Source organism: Sorex araneus, chromosome 9 (assembly GCF_027595985.1).
Source record: "Sorex araneus isolate mSorAra2 chromosome 9, mSorAra2.pri, whole genome shotgun sequence".
Lineage (NCBI taxonomy): Eukaryota > Metazoa > Chordata > Mammalia > Eulipotyphla > Soricidae > Sorex > Sorex araneus.
Window position 1 is genome coordinate 14,942,066 of NC_073310.1, and position 14,349 is coordinate 14,956,414.

The 14,349-nt window shown below is 58.5% G+C and overlaps 1 non-coding gene across 1 annotated transcript; it reads right to left on the minus strand.

Annotated features, from left to right (window-relative positions):
* Nucleotides 1-3,275: 3,275 nt before the first annotated feature.
* On the minus strand, nucleotides 3,276-3,466 carry LOC129398940 (U2 spliceosomal RNA). Its single transcript, XR_008626806.1, has one exon. It is a non-coding gene; the product is annotated as a U2 spliceosomal RNA (small nuclear RNA).
* Between the last annotated feature and the right edge of the window lie 10,883 nt (nucleotides 3,467-14,349).

Consider the following 14,349-nt stretch of genomic DNA (forward strand, 5'->3'; position numbering starts at 1 on the left):
GCTGGAATGTGGGAGTCCACCAAAGCCTTTTAATTCCCCTTGGGTGATGAATGGGCGAGGGCCCGGGACAAGGCGGCCAGGCTCTCTCCGCGTCCCCGCCGCGCCCCCACCCCCTCCCGCCCCCCCCTCCGCATCATTATTTCTGTGCAGAACACGTCAAGTGCCCCCGCGTCCCCGGGAACTCGTTTCGCATGCAAACATTTGGTGATTAAGCGAGGCTTACTTAATTAAGCACTTTGTAATGACTCTTAAACCAAAGGAGGCTGGATTAGGAGTCCGCTGCACGCTGCCCGGGGTGAGGGGCCCTCTGGGGACAGGGCCCAGAGCCTCTCAAGCTCCAGCCCCGGGCCCGGCCGGGGAGGTGGGGGTGGCTTGGGAGCCGTGTAGGGGGGAGCTCCGGGGACTGGGATAGAGCTGGTCCTTCCCTTCCCCCATCCAGCACGGACCCGGGTAGGAAGAAGAATTCCCAGGAGGGCTCTGGCCCGCATGGGGCAGTAGCACAACGGTGAGGAGGAACCGAGCCAGTGGCTGAATGGGCTCGAGCGAGTTTCTGCGGAGCCACGATAACAACACGAGTCCAGGCAGCCACCGGGTCCTCCAGAGCTCAGCTCCGAGAGCTTCCTGCCTTTCGGACGCGTCTGCTTCTTCCCTGGATCCTCAGAGGTAGCTAGCACTGGGCGTCGTACCCATTTCACAGATGGGAACACTGAGGCACGCCCACGGTCAGTGGTCCAACTGGCTCAGGGGCCAGTTGGGATGGGCTTCAAATGTTGGACTGTTCCCCAGACCTTGTCCTGTACAATCACAGCGTGTCCCTACCCCCCCAACCCCACCCCATGAGTCAGAATTGCCTGCGCCCATCACCAGGGGCCCAGTTTCTGAGCATGAGCCGATGGCGGGGAGGGCCGGAGCAGAGGGCGCCCGGGTGCCTCTCCTGCATCCCCCGTGCTCCCCTCTGGGCCGAGCCTCTAGCCAACGCGCTGTGGGCTTTGCTCGCTTCTTGGCTGCGGGTCCAAACCCCGCTGAGCACGGTAGTGAGTTCCAGGATAGCTCCTGCCTGGCTTTGTTCTGGCCCCCCGCCCTGGAAACGGGCGGCAGGGTTTGGTTTGTTGGTTTGTTTGTTTGTTTGTTTTAAATTGAGGCGCTGTGAGACACAGTTTTCGTCATGGCTGGGTTTCAGTCACACAGTGATCCAGCCCCCACCCTCCACCTGGGCACATTCCCCACCACCAATGTCCCGGCTTCCCTCCCGCACTTTCCTCTCTCTCTCTCCTCTCTCTCTCTGTCTCCATCTCTCTCTGTCTCTTTCTGTCTCTCTCCCTCTCTCTCTCCCCCTCTCTCTCCCTCTCACTGTCTCTCTCTCCTTTTCTCCCTCTCTCTCTTCCTCTCTCTCCCTCTTTCTCCCCCTCTCTCTCTCCTCTATCTCTCCTCTATCTCTGTCTCTTTCTGTCTCTCTTCCTCTTTCTCTTCCCCTTTCCCTCCCCCCTCTCTCTCCCTCTCTCACTCTGTCTCTCTCTTGCTCTTTCTCCCTCTTTCTCTTCCTCTTTCTCCCTCTCTCTCCCTCTCTCTCCCTTTCTCCCTCTCTCTCTCCCTTTCTCCCTCTCTCTCCCTCTCCCTCTTTCCCTCTCCCTCTTTCTCTCCCTCTCTCCCTCTTTCTCGCCCTCTCTTTCCCTCTCTCTTCCTCCCTCTTTCTCTCCCTCCCTCTCTTCCTCTCTCTCTCTCCCTCTTTCTCTCCCTCTCTTTCCCTCCCTCTCTCCCTCTCTCCCTCTCTCACTCTCTCTTTCTCCCTCTTTCTCTCCCTCCCTCTCTTCCTCTCTCCTCCCCCTCTCCCCTTCTCTCCCTCTCTCTCTCCCTCTCTCTCCCTATCTCTCTCCCTCTCTCTCCCCCCTCTCCCTCTCTCTCCCTATCTCCCTCTCTCTCTCCCTCTCTCCCTTTCTCTCTCCCTCTCTCCCTCTCTCTCCCCACTCTCCCTCTCTCTCCCTATCTCCCTCTCCCTCTCTTTCTCCCTCTCTCTCCCTCTCTTTCTCCCTCTCCCTCTCCCTCTCCCTCTCCCTCTCCCTCTCTCCCCCCACCTCTCTCCCTCTCTCTCCCTCCTTTTGGGCATTCTGATTGCAACACAGGTACTGCGAGGTTATCCTGTCTGTTCCTTTACCTCCTTCCAGCACTCAGTTCTCACCCAGAGTGATCATTTCCCACCACCCCTGCCATCATGGTCCCTTCTCTCTCCCAACCGCCCTCGCCCCCAGCGCTTGGGTCTGGCTTCCCGCCATGGACCGTGCTCCCCGCCCCTGCGCCCACTGTCCTTGGGGACTCATCTCATATCATGTTTGTTCATATCCCACCGGGCTGGATTGGGACCATTGCCCCGGACTTCAGAGACCACTGGCCTTTGTGGCTGTCTTCACAACCCAATGGTTTCTGACCCGCTGTGACTTACTTTCCCCATCTGCTCAGCAGACACTTGGGTCTGGAGCCTTCTCTCACTCTGGGCACTAAAGAAGTGTCTTGAGAATCTGGAGCGCCCCTCCATGGGGGGGGGGGGCGGTCTGTGAGAACAGCCATGGCACTCGAGGGCGTTGACCACCAGACTGGATAGGGCATTAGGCTGTCCCGCCCTGCCCAGCCCCGCCCTTCCCAGCCCTGCAGAGTCCTGAGCCAGAGCAAGGCAGAGCCTGCGTTTTGTCTTCTTATGCTCTGTGATCTTCACAGAGTGGCTTGCCCTCTCTGGGCCTCCCTTTCCCCGCTGAGGTGCCTGTCAGTGGGAGCTATGTCTACAGACCCATGGACTACAGGGCCTTTGAATGTCGTCCACCCAGAGGCAGCTGCCACAGCTCCCAAAGTGGAACCCGAAGATAAACCCCAGTGTCCTGACTTTCTACTCATCATGGTTTTCTCATGTAACTTGGAAAAAAAAATTCTCATAACCCAAGTGACCATTTCATCACAGAGGACGTCGACACCACAGCAGTGACCGGGCTGGAAAGTGCTCTCACCCCCCGTGACCGTGCTGAGTGAACCTCCAAACCCTCGCACTGTGAAGTCCAGGCAGTGGGGTTTTGTTTTTATTTTTGTTTTTTGCATTTTGGTCGCACCCGGTGATGTGGTATGACCACTTACTCCTGGCTCTGCACTCTGCACTCAGGGCTCACTCCTGGCAGTGCTCGGGGGGCCATACGGGATGCCAGGGATTGAACTGGGCTCGGCTCGGCTATGCGTAAGGCTGTCCTATCACTCCGACTCCACTGGTTCTGCTTTTAGCAAGCACTCAATCCCGAGAGGGGTGCACTGTTCCTGGAGGTACTGCAACACCAGGTCGATGCGTGGAGTGGATGGAGAGAGCTCCTCTTCCAACTCCCAGCTCCAAAAACCCATTTCATATGTTGTCCTGGGATCAAGGACGTATCAGATGTTAAACCGATAGGAACAAATACTACCCGTGATGTTAGCTAAAGGGCCGAGAAGCAATCAGGTGGCGGGTTTATGGGCGTTTGAAGACTAAGTTGTGTGGGATGAAGCACTAGGTGGTGACAAGGTCCTGGGGCCGACAGTGTCCTTGGCCGATCTGCACACGTCACCTGTGGGTGCGATCCTGACTCCCCTTCAGCACCAGCTGCCACGAGGCTGCCGAGGGGTCCAGAGCTAAAGGCTCTGGCTGTCACTGTTCACCTAATGGCAGTTTCAAGTGCCCTCTTAGTGCAGAGTCAGCCCCCTTCTCGTGGCTCCCAGGGGTGGGAACCCCGGGGACCCATGGGAACCGGAGGACCCCTTCCGTGCGGGGGACAGTATTAATGATGGTGTCCACTCTGCTCCCTGCATGGATGGGCGAGGGCTTGTCTTTGGAAGGACAGGACATTCTCTGCTTTGCCAAGATACAGGTTAGGGAACAGACTCAGAGAGGGGAGCCCCACCCTGGGAACTGGACAAAGCCCCCTCCCCATTCATCCCGGGGCACAGGCCCCTTTATTTTCCTTCAGGTGTCATTATCCTCGGAGAGAAGGGTTTATTTCCATACCTACTTTCACATAGATTTTTTTTTTCAATGCAATAGGAGCTGAAGTTGCTAGGAAGAGATTTTTCTGAGAAAAAGTTTTAGAAGAGCTCACGTGACTGATACGCAGGCAGTTGTCCTCTTGGTTCCTTCCAGGGAGCATGGATGCAACAGCTGGAGCCCCGGCAGCTGGATCAAGACCGTGAGACATCTTAAAGCAGAGGGTTCCATCCTCAAGACACTCGGGCAGGAAAATTAGGCATTTTTTTTGCTTGGTCTGGCACCAGAGAACATGAAAACTTTAATTAATTACAATGATTCTCATTTTGAGCCTTGTCCTCATTGCCATTCCTAACTGACACAGAATTCATGCATAAAAATCAGTCTTCGTTTGCTTCTGGGCTGGAGCGATAGCACAGCGGATAGGGCATTCGCCTTGCACGTAGTCGACCTGGGTTTGATTCCTCTGCCCCTCTAAGAAAGCCTGGCAAGCTACCGAGAGTATCCCGCCTGCATGGCAGAGTCTGGCAAGCTACCCCTGGCGTATTTGCTATGCCAAAAACAGTAACAAGTCTCACAATGGAGACATTACTGGTGCCCGCTCGAGCAAATCGATGGGCAACGGGATGACAGTGCTACAGTGCTACAGTGCCACAGTAATACAGTTTGCTTCTACCCATATGACACCCAGCCCGGGAGGTTTGGGTTGAAATAAAGCACATTTTCTGCTCCGATTAAATCCGCGTCAATAATTGACCTTGTATGGTTTCATGGTGATTTTTAGAATTGCAAAGTGGAGGGGCCTTAGATGGAAAGGAGGACGTTTCTGGGGTGACTTACACGCAGGTACATTTAAAGTTGACTTTGAAATGAACAGATTTAAGTAAGTCGTGGGGATCTCTTCATCATCCGTCATCAGAAGATTCCCACCTCCTGCTCCAGTTTCCCCAGCCTTGGGGCGGGACTACACAGGCGGCGATGGCCAGGCCAGAACCTTCCTCCCTCCCTCCATCCCCAGGGGTGGGTGCAGGGCCAAGGGGGGGGGGGACGAGGTGGGAGGACCAGGATGTCCAGGGGCAGGAGAGAAGGGCCCGAGCTGAGAAGCCAGGGCTCGGGCCGGGAACCGGAGGAACGTTTCCTGGAGCCTGGCAGAGCTTTTCCCACCGAGACAAGCCCCAGCGGTGTTTGTTCTCTCTGTGTTCCCTGGCCCAGACTGCAGGCGGCCAGCAGAAACGCTGCAACGCCCTGTGAGGGTCTGTTGTTATAGCCACCCCAGGCACCCCTCCGCCACCACCAGTGCTGGCTAGAGAAACACCCGGGGAGCCCCACCTGATACGGTTTCCAGCTGGGGCAGGTGGGGCTGTCGAGGCTGGAGGAATCTATCCCCCGTCGGGAGAGGGCCCGGGCTCCCCCTGGGAGGTGTGTGGGCGGGGGGAGTCCTTGCCCTGACCCTGGGTGCCCTCAGTGTTTTCATCTGAGAAATGGGACGACAGAGTGACCAAGAAGCGTCAGTAGGCTGAAACCACCCTAACCTACGTCCACGCGTATTAGTTTAGACGAGGCCTTTCTTTCTCTGCCAATGGGATGGGGAGGAAGTTTCTGGCTGCCGATGGCAGGAGTCAGGTAGCTGGTGTGGCGTCAGACCCCGAGGAATCTGAGCTATCCAGAGCCTGTGGGGGGTGTGGGGGGGCTGGGTGGAGCCCAGAGCTGGGGCCAGGGCTGATCTCTCCAGAGAGCTCAGCGCTGCCAGACTGGGCCAGAGGGAGAGTCCCGCCAAACCAGCCCTGGTTTCGTGCTGAGAGTGTTTGTTGCAGCGGGCTCTGAGTGTGTGGGGCTGTGGACAGGACCTTATGGGGACATATAAACAGGGCTAAGCTGCAAGTTAGCCTGTCCTCCCCCCGCCCCACCCCTGCCAGCCACCAAGGTCAAAGGTGAGCACAGCTCCTTTAATGACACCCAAAGTCAAAGGTGAGCATGGCACCCTGGATGCCACCCAAAGTCGAAGAGGCACATGGCACCCCGGATGCCAGTGCTCATCATGAACACTGGGTGTTTGCCAAGGCCAGCGGTCAGCAGGGAAGGTTTCCCTCTATGGCCGGGGCGAGTCCAGCCAGGCATACGCCGGCAAGGCCCCCCTGTGTGGTCCCGAAGGGGGTGGACTCGGGCACTTACTCTCATCCTCCATCCTGCTAGAATTGGAACCTCCAGGGGGCAGGACTGCCTGGCCCCAGGCACGGTCTCTTGTGGATTGATCTTTATGGCAGAAATTACCAGAGGCACCAACGCGCACCAGCCACCCACTTGGCCTGATGCAGACCACAGTCCGCCCTCCCAGATGGCACCTGGACGAGGTGTGTGGGTCCAGCCTCACTCTTCCCCTGGCCTTCGATCTCTGCTCTGGTCAGGAGAACCATGCCTGTGCTTCCTGTTCCTCCCTGGAACAACCATGGAACCGACAGGGAGAGAAGGGGGTCCAACCAGATGCCCCTCCAAAGCCCGAAGGCCTCAAACGAGTCGCGGAGCGTTCTTGTTCGGGGTCCGGCGGACAGCTGGCAGCGGAGAGTAGGTGGTAGCTGATTTCCAGTGACTCACCAGCTGTGGTCTTGGCTCCCGTCTCTGGAGCTCCTTGGGCCGCCCAGTGCCCCTCCTCAACTCGAGCTTCCGTCACTGAGGCGTTGGAGCGCAGGTTTGGGCCTCGGGAGGTGGCTTGGAGGCCACCCGGGCCAAACCCACAGCGGTGAGAAGGGGCGGTGCTCAGCCGTGGTGAGGATTCCATCCAGTGCTCCCCAGATGATGTGGCTTGGCTGTGTCCACTGCATGTCACTGTGCTGTGGCTCCCGTGGTCCTCGAGGCCAGGCAGGAGGACCTTCCGTGGGGACCCCCTCCAGTCAGGCTCCCGGAGCCCCAAGCGATGCAGAGTGACTCCAAATGCAGCAACGGCGAAGCGGAAATGCTTCACTCCCAAGCCGGAGCGCTTCCGGACTCCCGGGGTCTTTAGTCCAAGCTGGTGACAGCCGAGGGACAGGCCTGGGGTTTGAAGGGCGGCGTCACGGCGCTTGCAGAAACCCACCTCCCTACTCTCTCCTGTCACGCCCCAGTAGGGCGGGCGCCCTGGGGAAACTCTGATTCACACAGCAGCAGCCGCACACCAGCCTCCTCTGGGATGGAATGACACCCCCCCCCCCCCCCGCCTCCGGGGACCGGCCCAGTCATTTGTTTGGGCCGTGCTCAGAGCCCGGCTCGTGGTGAGTGAGCACTCATTTCCAAGTCTGGAGTGACTCAGAGCCCTGGGAGGCCAGAGAAACCCCTGACAGGCTTCCAAGCTGAGGCGCTGAAGCATTTCCCAGCAGCTGCTGGGAGGTAAGGGGTGGGGGGGGGAGCTTTGAAGGTGAGGAAGGGGTGGGGCAACTGCCCTCCCCCCTGAGCAGGACGTGAATTGGCTTTCCCAGTGCCTCCTGCTTTGCATCTTTTGGCCAGAGACATGCCTGCCTCTCTGCTACATTATTCACACTGCCTCCTTCCTCCCCCCCCCCATTAGCTAGGCATCCAGCTCATTTGCATATGTATTTATTTCTGTTATTGATCGGCTGCTCCCGATGAAGAGTTCTCTATAGAACCCTGGTCTGGAGAGCAGGGGCCAGGAGGGACTTGGCCCTGGCCGGCCCAGTAGAGCATTCTGGCTCTTCATGGATCATTTCCCAGCATGCAAAGAGGCTGGGAACTCACAGGTGGTCACGCTACCGGCGGTCTCCGAGCATAGCTGCAGGGACAGTTTACAGCCGGGGAAAAGGCGTCTGCTAGGATGCTGAGTGGAAAACCAGGCAGTATCCTTTCTGGTGGCGCCTAATTCCGACTTTCTCCCCAGGTGTCCATGACTCGGGAAATGCATTAAAATGTCAGCAGTGGTCATTGCTGAATGGTGGGGATTGCACATTTTTCTTTTCCGACCTTAATATAAGGCTCTGCTTCTCAGCCCCGGGCAGGCACTCACTCATCAGGCGATGACCATTTTATTTTATTTTATTTTATTTTATTTTATTTTTTTGCTTTTTGGGTCACACCCGGCGATGCACAGGGGTTACTCCTGGCTCTGCACTCAGGAATTACTCCTAGTGGTGCTCGGGGACCCTATGGGATGCTGGGAATCGAACCCGGGTCGGCCGCATGCAAGGCAAACGCCCTATCTGCTGTGCTATCGCTCCAGCCCCGCGATGACCATTTTAATCAGGAGGTAAGAATTTAATAATCAGGAGGTAAGAGTATTCATGGGACATTGCAAAGTTCTAGCTCTTTTCTACCCACTCAGAATCCTATTCTTTCTTTCTTTTTTTTCCTTTGGTGGGGGGAGGAGTGTTAAGCCACACCTCGAGGTGCTCAGGGTTTGCCCCTGGCTCTAGGCTCAGGAATCACTCTTGACGGGGCTCAGGGGACCATACGCTCTGTCAGGGATAGAACCCAGGTCAGCTGTGTGCAAAGCATGAGCCTTGACCTCTGAGCTACCTCTCGGCCCCCCAGAAACACATATTTATTTATTTATTTATCTTTTGGGGGCCACACCCGACGATGCTCAGGGGTTACTCCTGGCTCTGACTCAGGAATTTCTCCTGTCGGTGCTCCAGGGACCATACGGGATGCCAGAGGTCAAACCACTGCTCTAACAGTGACTGACTCTCCCAGATCTCTCTCTCCCACCAACACACCTGAACAACGTTTTCTGGCCATCCCTGGTGGTGCTCACGTGCAACTTCCAGCTCTGTGCTCAGGAGTCACTCCTGGCAGTGCTCAGGTGACCACGTGGTTCCTGGAAATAAACCCAGGCCTCCCTGTTCCCGCCCCAAACACTGAGCCAGTCTCACTGTGACGGGGAGGAGACAGCTTTGCACACAGGCCTCCTGGCGGGGCTGTGGGCACGAGGTACCCTGGTTCAATCAGGTGGGTGGGGCACTTGCCTTGGATGCGAACCCCCCCAGGGTTCCACCACGGATGGTCCCCTGAGCCCAGTCAGGAGTGAGCTCTGAGCACCGCCAGGGGTGCGCCCCCCCACCCACCAAAAAGAGCTGAAAAAAAAATTAAAACGCACCAAAAAATAAATGAAAAACTCTCGGGGGTTCATGTACAGGTGCAGGCTAGGAGTTGGAGAGCTTGTCTGCAGTGAGAGCGGCCCGCGGCAGCCAGGACTGGCCCCCACGGCACACGCGGGCTCTCTCTGCCCACATCCTGCCCGCCCTGGTCCCTCGGCATCCCTCGCCGTCTCCACCGGCTGCCTGGTAACCACCCGCGGCCGTGATTGGCTCCTCCTTGAGAGGAAAGCGGAAGGTGATTGGGTTTTATAGGCAGTGGGCGGCCCTTAGCGGGAGGGCACCCAATGGGGGCGCAGGCATCAGGGTTCCGAGGCTGCGGGGGCAAGGGGTGGGCGCAGGGGCCAGGGGTGTTGGCGGGGAGCTGCGGCCGTGGGGTCTGGACCTCGCGGGCCTCCACTTCTCAAGGCCCCACTCCCACGAGAGGCTGGGAGGTCTCTGAGATTGAGTGCAGAGTGGGCAGCGAGGGGGTGGGGGGGGCCTGGACAGTGTCCAGGGGGAGTTAGAAAGCCGCCTTCTTCTTTCCCCGAGTCTGATTCCAGAAGCATCTGCATGAAGCCTCCTCCTCAGCCTGGCAGAGGTTAAGCAACGGCCCCATGGGCGACCTCTCAATTGGTCCCATTTTACAGACAGGGAAAGTGAGGTCCAGAGCGCACCGGTCCTGGCCAGGGTCACCCTCAGTTCCTGCAATTCAGGCCCGTCCACCCTATGACTGTCCTGGAGAGAGGGGTCAGCTCTAAGGAGGTGGTGAAGCCCCCATCCCACACAGCTTGTGTCTTCCTGAAGTGAGGTGCTAGAGCCCAAGAGCTTTCTCCCTCCGTCCAGGCGCAGAGGACGGGCCATCTGACAACTCCTCGAGATGGGGACCAGCCACAAGCCGGGACCACAGTCCTCACCAGGACCCCAGGCAGCGGGGCCACGTGCTTGCCCTCCTCTCAGCACTGGCAGGAAGTTCCTCCCTGCTGTGTCAGTCCCTCGGCTTGCAGTTCTGTGGCTCAAGCCGCCTGAGCTGACCGGCCAGGGCTGGAGGCCGGCCGTCCACTTCCCGAGCCCCAGGGCAGTACCTGTCTCTCGTCCTTGTCTGAGCACCCTTCTGTGAGGCGTCTCACTCGGCAGTGTGCAGGAGGCATGGCTTTGAGGTACGGATGGTTTGTTTCTGCTCTTTGGGGCTGGTGCAGGCCTGGACACAGCCTCGGTCCTCTGGAGTGCTGCTTTGCAGATGGACACTTATTCCCAGACAGAGTGGACATCCATGGGATGGGTTTCTTCTCATTCTTCTTCTCCTTCTTTTCCTCTTCCTCACACTCTTCATTGCTCTTTCTCCATCTCCTTCCCCTCTTTCTTCTTTCTCCTTCTCTCCTTCTCCTTCTTCTCCCCCCTCCTCCCCCTTCTCCTTCTATTTCTTGCTCTGCGCTCAAGGATGAGGCCCGTTATTGGATATTCCAAAGAGGAATCAAAAGAGCCAGGCTAGGAGTATCACGTCTCACTCAAGTGAGAGAAGGAATCCGGAGTTCCGACCTCCATTGACGGTCAAGAATCAGGGACACTGTCTCATTTGCCAAGGCATCGAAAATCAGATGGGCCGGGCACGTAATGCGATTCAGAGATGACTGGACTAAAGCTATTACCGATTAGATTCCACAGGGGACGTCAAAAGACTGCGTGGCCGCCCACCAACGGAATGGTCAGACTTCTTCGTCAAATCCCTGAATGAATGGTTTGAGGCTCTTCCTGTTTCTGGTGCGAGTAGATACCAATGGGCTACACTAGCACGTGACAGGGACAAATGGAGATGTTACTGGTGCCCGCTCGAGCAAATCGAAGATCAACGGGAAGACAAGTGACAAGTGACAAGTGATACAAGTGCTCAAGGGTCACTCCCAGTGTTGCCCAGAGGACCATATGTGGAGCCGGAGATCGGCCCCGGGTTGGCCGCATGCAAGGCGAGTGCCCTGTTGCCATTCTCTCTCTGTCTCTCTCTCTCTGTCTCTGTCTCTCTCTCTCCTCTCTCTCTCTCTCCTCTCTCTCTCCTCTCTCTCCTCTCTCTCTCCTCTATCTCTCTCACCTCTCTCTCTCCTCTCTCTCTCCTCTCTCTCTCTCTCTCTCTCTCTCCAGCCCCCGGCACAGTGGCAGGAGGTGGCAGAGGGAGGCAGAGACCAACATGCTGAATTAATGGCTCAACCTGGCAGGGCTCAGTCCCCCCAGTCCTCCCTCTGTCACCCCCAGGGGATGTGGAGCTCTCGCCCATGAGTGCTCCCGACCCTTAGCACCAGCAGAGAGCATCTTCCTGGAGCCTGCTTTCACCTGATGGGGTTCATTTTTCTCATTTGATTTGGCGGGTGCCACCCCTCACAGTGCATGGATGCTCTTCCCAGTGAGCTGCTTGGAGGCACGGTGCCCTCCTGGGGGTGCCGGGAATCGAACCTGGGCCTCCTGAACACAGAGTCTGTGCTCCAGCCCTCTGAGTCCTCGCCCCAGCCTGGGTTAATCATTCTTAGCCACAAGACCTGCTGCCTTGCAGAGGGCGAACTTGAGATTTCAAGCCTTCGGGGGGAAGAAGAGAAGCCAAACCCAGCGGCTTTCAGGGCCTTCCCCGGGCTCTGTGCTCGGGGGTCTCTCCTGGCAGTGCTTGGGGGGCCGGGTTCAGTGCCAAGGGTTGGACCCGATCAGGCAGAGACACTTAGAGGCAAGCCCGGAACCGCTGCCCTTTCTCTCTCGCCTCTGAATTTTGAATTGTGAGTGAGATGACAAGGCGGTGACCTTGGGGGCTTGTGTCACCTTCCGGTCTCTGTAGCCTCGTTCCTTAAGTGCAGGAGCCCCCCCCCAGTGTCTGCCAGACGAGCTTATGACACTTGAGTCCTGATGGCCCCAACGTATGTGCTGCCCCTTATCCCCCAGCCTCCAGTGAGTGGGACGGCGGGGGCAGGGGAGCCAAGGGGAGGGGCTCTGGATAGCCGCCCCGGGCTCCATCTCAGGGGAGCACTGTGGGGTGGGGAAGCCCCCCGAGCTTACCCGCTGCTGCGTGATACTGTTGGCCTCATTTTCTCCAGGGGTCAAGTGACAGTGATGGAGAACAGATCGGCGGCTCAACGGGGCTGAGGGCCGGAGAGACGATTCTGGGAGTGCCCCAGGGAGCACTTTGGTGGGGCTGGAAGTGTAGTATACTCTGAAGGCTGCTTCGAGCCTGCCTGGGATACAACGTCCTAGAAACGGATGTGTGTGTGTGTGATGTGTGTGTGTGTGTGTGTGTGTGTTAAACATTAAAGAGACAATCTACAAACTGATAAAATCCACCGTGGGTGACATGGTGCCAACGTCAGTTCCCGGCTGCAGAGGGGACCGTCGTTGGCGTCGTGAGCCCCTCTGCACTGTTGGGGCGACATCCTGCGAGTCTTCACTGACTTCAGACTAGAAGGTTTGTTTTTAACGGGGAGCTCATTTCACCATCCCCGCCTTGGAATGGGAGATCGCACAGAGATCCGGATGAAGTGTCCGACGCCCAGAGAAACACGTAGGCTACACCTTGGGTGGAATCTGCCTTTGGAAACAAGGGTGAAGGACCGGGGTCTGGGGTCGGGCTGAAAGGAATAGGAATTCCCGATGGAAATGCATGAGGGTGAACGAGAATTCAGATGTAAGAGGGGAGAGAGGGGCAGGAGAAAGAAGGAAGGAAGGAAGGAAGGAAGGAAGGAAGGAAGGAAGGAAGGAAGGAAGGAAGGAAGGAAGGAAGGAAGGAGGGAAGGAAGGAGGAAAGGAAGGAAGGCCTGCAGCCTCCTAGGCGCTGTGCAGCCCCCGCGCCACATCTGTTAATCCTGTGATGTCAAGGCCGGGCCGGCGAGCTGGGAAGCCGCTGCTGTGTTTTACTGACTCCCCTGCACTTGGCAGTTCCCTCGGAATCGCGTGTTAATCAGAAACACGCCGTCCATATTGTCAACACTTTGTTTAACCACTTCTATAAATTCAGCATTAGCGCTGGAGTGGGCCTGGGGTGATGGATGAAATCGGCGGCGGCCCGAGACAGCCAAACCCCATAAAACAAGGCCGGGGCCGCGGCTCTAGGCAGGAGACGCTCCCCGTTTCCCCTGCATGGGCCCTGCTGGCCGCTCCCGGGGAACCCGAATGGACCGCAGACCCACCCCCCGGGGCCACAGTGGGCTGCAGGGGCCGGGTGGGGGGCCACTCCCCACTCGGCTCCGGGGGTGGGGGCTGGCGGGGGGCGGGGGAGGGGTCCTGAGCAGGAGACTGCGCCTTGGATTTGAGCCCCTGGGATGGAATGGGCGTCTACACTGGCTGAGTAGTGTAGACTTCCCCTTCTTCGGAAGCCCAAGGCTTGGCCTGACCCGGACAGTGGAGGCAGCTCGGGGCCTCCATGCCCGTCGTGTCCTTACACAGAGGTTAGGACCTGAGGCGTCTCCCTCTGCCCGTGGGGCTGAGCGGGTCCCTGGGGGTCCGGCCCAGGCTCTGCCCCCACCCTAGGCTGCCTCCACAGCGCTGGGCACCGAGTGGGGAGAGGCAGCCGCTCGCCCACGGCAGGAGGGGCTGGGGGTGTCATGTGGGGGGCCCACGGGGGCAGTGGAAGGCGACACCTCTGGGGGTGGGGGAGGGACACTGGGGGGGAGGGACACTGGGGGGAGGTGTGGACGTGGCTGCAGCTCCGATGCACTCAGGGGGGCTGTGAAGGCTCCCCGAGGGCCACGCTGAGGTGAGGCTGGGAGAGGAGGCAGAGGCCACGGCCAGCCACCCGGGCCAGGAGCCTTCTCGGGTCTGGGGGAGGCCGAGGTCCAGCCGGCCCCCCGTGTGTGCGGGGGAGAGGGGCTGTGGGAGTGGGCGGCAGGATCTGGCCACACAGAAGCTCTCCAAGTTCTCCAGGCCAGTCGGGAAACCGAGGCTGCCGTGGTTCAGCGACGCCTCGTCACACCCCGATGTCTGTGCCGTGTGACTCTGCCCCCTCCCTCCCGCCCCACGGCCCCTCTAGGCCTGTCCTCTTCCTGTGAGCCCCGCCCCACCCTCCTGGTCGGTCCCTAGCCGGGACTCCCGTCGGTGCTGTTTTTGCCTGTGGCCCCCTTTGATGGCCCCCGGGGCCCCAAGAAACGCCTTGCCGGGGCTGGAGCGAGAGCACAGCGGGGAGGGCGTTTGCCTTGCATGTGGCCAACCCGGGGTTCGATTCCCAGCATCCCATAGGGTCCCCTGAGCACTGCCAGGAGTGATTCCTTAGTGCAGAGCCAGGACGAACCTCTGGGCATCGCCAGGTGTGACCCAAAAAGAAATAAAAGAAAGAACCCC